We start from the raw sequence: 5,443 nt of genomic DNA, 5'->3' as shown, positions 1-5,443 counted from the left end.
AACACTCAACTGAGAAATAAATACTTTTCTCACTGCGTTGTTACAGTACATGATCTATTAAATATATATATTCGACTGAAGACGAGAACCTCAGAAAAGTCGGTAATCTGGTATGATTTTATTCCCATTAATACATCAATGCATCATTTCACTCAAAAAATGTTCCTTTAATTCAATGTCATGCTTTTATGTCTCAATGGTAGGTGTTAGATTGACTGAATGATCTGGTGAGAGTCCTGCAAAAAAGAGCAGAAAGTCTCTACAACACTTGCCACCCTCTGGATCTTTAAGACATTATTGTTTTACCACAGCTCTGTGTATCCTCTTGACAACTTCAGAATTAGGCAAGAGTGCAGCAGCCTGGGCCAACTGGGGCAGCAATGTGTAGGTGGAGGTCCGCAGGTACTGAAAAAGTTCCTGGAAGCCTTGGATATGAGGGATGATCTGCGGTGGAACACCCAAAGACTGTGCCAATCTCCTTAGAGCTTTGATGTTGTCAGCAGAGTCAAGCAGGATAGACAAGTCCTGAACTGAGTCGTAGTCGAGCATCTCAATCCTCTGTCCTGCACAACATCAGCACAGTACAAGTAAAATCAGTGGCGTACCATACTGAACTCATCCTGATAGAAAACTTTAAAAACTTTTTAAAAAGGACCCTTTTTCAAATACATATATACATCCCCCTCTTGACCCTGCAGCAGTCTTTAGCCTTCAAGCTCAGGTCCTGAGACCTGGGAGCTTGAGTGTCCTGTGCAGTATCTTTGCTGTTCCTAGGACTGTGTTCTTCTGGACAGAGGTCTCAGTTGTTGTTCCCTGGATGTGCTAAAGCCACTTGCCTTGCTTGGGAGTCACTGCAACAAGTGCTCCGATTACCACTGGGGCCATTGTTGCCATCACCCTCCACATCTTCTCTGGATTGTCTCAGGGGTATCTTTACACAGCCTTCATCTGGAGTCTTGCCTGGTGTGATAGACCCTAGCCTTTTTGGATGTTTTGCTGAGAGCTTGTTCCTGTGCTGCCATGATTAGTGTCTCTATGCTGTCTTTCAGTCCAGCTTTGTCCAGTTACTGATACGATTTCTGGATGTCAGCCACTTCCTCTATCTGCCGGTGGTACGTACAGTGCAGGGCCCTGTCTTTCCACTATGGTTCTTCTCCTTTCTCTTCTGATTTCTCAGGTTTCTGCTGCCTGAGGTATTCACTAAGTATCCTGTTCGTTGTGGCCATCTTCCTGATGGACTCATGGATGTTTGTTGTCTGATCCTGGACAGTGGTTCTGACACTCACCAGTCCTCAGCAGCCTTCCTTTTGCTTAGAGACAATCCAGTACATAACAGCAGGGTGCAAGATGCTAACAGGCATGGCATTCATGGAACGCCATAACCAAGTGGCTGGCATAGTATACAGAAACATCTGTGCCGAGTATGGCCTTTAAGTCCCGAGGTCAAAATGGGACACACACCCTTGGGTGGTCACGAATGTCCAAGCTAAGATCCTGTGGGACTTCCAGATATAGATGGAGAAACTGGTGATGGCTAACTGTCCAGACACAGTAATGGTGGACAAACAGAGGAAGATGTCCACAGTAATAGATGTAGCTATACTGAATGATAGCAATATCAGGAAGAAGGAACACGAGAGGTTTAAAAAACCCTAAGAGCTGAGAGAAGAATTCAAGAAGATGTGGGGGGTGAAGTGGTAATCGGAGCACTCAGTGCAGTAACTGCTCCAGCAGATCCCAGGAACAACAGGGAATTAAAAAATAAACAAATAAAATAAAATATATAAAATATATATATGCAGCTGTAATGGCTGGTTTGGGACGTACATACCTTCAGCGATCTCCCATATGTCCTGCAATTGTCGTTCCATCTGATAGTGACATAATAAAAGCGACAGAGTAGAAAAGAAGTAATGTGATAGTCACCCAATTTATACATGTGTGAAATACATTGACATATAACTCTGTTTTATTACTGAAATGTTTTGAATGAATAAAAAAGGAGCATCAATCTTTGTTGTCATTATCAAGTAAGAAAAAAAATAAAGTGTTAGCCAGATGTTTGTGTTTTTCTGTTTTACATCATTATAAATTCAATCATTTGGATTGTGAGATTCTGAGTCAATATACTGAATTCAATCAAACTTTAATCTCAAAGTGATTAACTGACAGTGTCAGTCTTGATTACTGTATGTGTCATTATACTGTGTTTCTCTTGCATATATCATGCAGTGGTATTATACATACACAAAGCTGTGATTCTCTGTTAATGGGTCCTGATCTGCTCATTAACCTGCTATCATTACTATTTGGAATATTTTATTTTAAAGGCATTTTTTTTTTTAATCTTCTGGGAAATTGTTTGCAGTATCTTAGGCTTTGGTTCCAGAAAAGAAAAAAAGTCATTTCTGGTAAGTAATTTTCTGTGTCTTGTTCTTTATTTCTTGGAAGAAGAAAGAAGTCCCCGTGGCATAAATCTCAGTAAATCAGGAAACAAAACCAAAGTTTTCTTCATGGTTAGATAACACTTTGACTATCAAAAAACTAAACTAAACTAAACTAAACTAAACTAAAAAAAATGATTTTGTACATGAAATATACATAAAATATATAGTATATAACTTCCTACATTTCAAGTTCCTATAGTTTGGCATTGCTAAAGGTGGACTCTAGGTGTGATAGTGATGTAGCTATAGGTATAAACTGTACCTCCTGTGTGATGAGGCTTTGTTGTTCCTGTGTAATACTGTCTGTATTCTGACTGGAAGGCTTGATGTTGGTGGTGACATTAATCACAATAGAAGTAGGATGCACCCAATTCTCATGGCTCACGGAGTACAGACCTCTAGGTTTATAATAAACAATGACAACAATGATTATATCTGGACTGATACAGATAAATGAAAGGCATGGATGTTATAATATTCACAAAGCACCTTGTTGGATTTTCAGCTGAAACTATCTGTGAGGGCGCCTCTTCTGGCTGTGCTGCTCTGTCTGTATGGGTGAACAAAGGTGTGTGCTGAAGGTCGGCAGCAGATAATATTCCTTCAGGCTTGGAAGCGTATACAGGAACTTGCTCTAAAAATTGCAACAAGTGCATATGATCCCATGTTAGTTGAGTAAACAAGAGATAGGTGGGGAGAAGTAGCAGAAACCCGAAACATGATCTGGCTTACTGAATTTTTCAGCAGTCAGGTGTAAACCCCAAAGAAGCAAAGCAAGAAGGAAAATCAAGGAAGCTGTTGCTGAAACAATCAGGACCACTGAAAACGTTTCTTCTTTGACTCCTTAGGGGGAAAAAAGGCAGTCAGGTAAAAGTGACTACAAGACTAATAAAAAAGTTATTCATGATATGAAGTAACTCACTCTTCTCTTCTGGGTCTCTGAAATGTTCTTTAGGTGAGTTGGTGGTGCTCTCTGTAAAAGAACCACAGATAACCTTTCCTTAACCATATCTCTGAACAATCACCACTCAACAAAACTGTTAACATATACTGCTATGCTGTCTGTTTCGGGACCTTACCTGCTTTAAAACCTTTCGATGTCAATAGCAAACACTCTGTATGGATTGTGTCATGACTATAACAAGGTAAGCACAGCAGCTCCACTTCCCCAGTCATGCTCCTGAGTTCATAATACCTGCACAAACAACCCAATGATATGCTTAACACAATATCTAATTTGACTTATGTTTATTTTGATACTGTGCGAATAATTCACCCCGGGAGGCAGTGTCCACACAGGCTGTCACTGGTAGGTGAGCATGCCGTCTCCTCAAGGCGGTTCAGCAGGCTGCACTGGGTGCATGTTCTGCAGGGAGTCACACCTGTTTCTGTACTGAACTTTCTTTCTTCACATGGAATACAGACGCCTTCCCCACCATCTCCAAAACCACAGTCCTGAAAATCACATGTGTTATAGACCTGGAGTGAAGTAGCACATCTAGAAAACAAGCAGTAGCTTAAACAGGAGTGTGTGTGCTACCTCTGAGAGCTCTTCTCCAGGCACACATGCAGGGCATGCAACACAAGTGCCGTTAGGGTGTAAGAACTCTGTCTGATCACAGATGGGCTCAGACTGCACGAGCCCACAGCAAACCTGAAGAAACACACATTTAAAATTGTGAGTAGTGAAAGAGCTTAGAGGCTTTACAAAAGTAACGGCATACTGTTAAAATACAGAAGGAAAATGTGAAGAAGTTAATATGTACTGTAAGCATTTTGCACTTGTTTTTCTATAAAACCTAGCACTTTCAGGACTAAATGACTCCACAGGTCCAGATGTCCCAATAAGCAAAAGAAATGGTCTTGAGAAACAAGTCTCCTTGTTTCTGGAGGACTTTTGGCAATAAGTGCTTTTCACTCATTTTGAGTCCAGCCCTTGTAGGATTTTGAGATTTTTTATAGGTTCATGGCTCCTTTTGGTTTTGATCATTGTTTCTCTTGAAACAATACAACAAAAGTCGTATTCTTTATATTTTTGTTGTTGCCAGTGAGTATCTTCTGTATCTGTTTGTATTTTGTCACATCCTATATCCAAGGTTTGGGTTGGGTCTCTTAAGCAGTATTTAGTCAATTCCCTTTTGTGTTTCCTCTCCTAGTCTAATCTGTTTTGTCCCTCAGTGTCTCATGTGTCAAGTATTAGTATTTTTGCACCAACCAGATGATTGCCAAAGAGCTGTTAATCAAAAACTTTGCAAATTTGAGGGACAGGACAAATGGAGGGCAAAAACAAAGAAGAAATGACAGGCCTTAAGAAAAACTACCTATAGAAACAATGTGGGATAATCTTGACAGAGAATGGAATAAAGATCAAGTACAATAAAAAGAGCTTCAAGCAGCCTGGAGAAGTATTCTTAAAGTCTACTAAAAGGGAATTACAAGAAAGCTTGAGAGTTCAGACTGTGCTGAAGAATAAAGCCAGTCATACAAAATATTGACTTTTAACCTCATTAGAATTCTATAAATTCGTTTCTTATCACAGAATATAGAAGGAGGATTAAAGTGTTAAAGTTGAGAAACCTCTTAAAGGAAAAATATCAGACTTACCAAGAGCAGAACAGCATAGAAACAAGCCTCAACCAGGCAAATGTCCATGATCTTCTCTGTTAAGCACCTTCCTGATACACAAAAATCTCAGCCATAAGAAGTATATGGTTTTCTGACTGTTAGAATCTAAAGTGCATAACTTACAATATAAGGACAATGTCACATGGTGATTTAAAAAACAGTCAACAATTATAAGATATAAAAACTTACTTCAAGTGATCAGTAAGGTTCAGGCTATATATCTCTGGTAGAATAATCACTTATTTAAAGATGGTATAAGCAAGGCTGTGGTCTGTCTCTCAGTAAGTTTCCCCTCAGCTCAGCATAGGATATGTTTGGAAAAGATGTTTGGGAATCCCCGTCATTTTACATCACTCGTGACGCAGGAGAGC

General features: G+C 39.8%; 1 pseudogene; it reads right to left on the bottom strand.

Annotated features, from left to right (window-relative positions):
- Window positions 1-294: 294 nt before the first annotated feature.
- LOC146639061 (tumor necrosis factor receptor superfamily member EDAR-like) lies at window positions 295-5,099 on the bottom strand (annotated as a pseudogene).
- Window positions 5,100-5,443: the final 344 nt, after the last annotated feature.

The sequence above is a fragment of the Diplotaxodon limnothrissa genome, linkage group LG2, assembly GCF_057381915.1.
Source record: "Diplotaxodon limnothrissa isolate DT_005_m linkage group LG2, D_limnothrissa_male_GT1.1, whole genome shotgun sequence".
Classification (NCBI taxonomy): Eukaryota; Metazoa; Chordata; class Actinopteri; order Cichliformes; family Cichlidae; genus Diplotaxodon; species Diplotaxodon limnothrissa.
The sequence above is the reverse complement of the archived record's forward strand: the minus strand, read 5'-3'. Positions and strand labels throughout refer to the sequence as shown.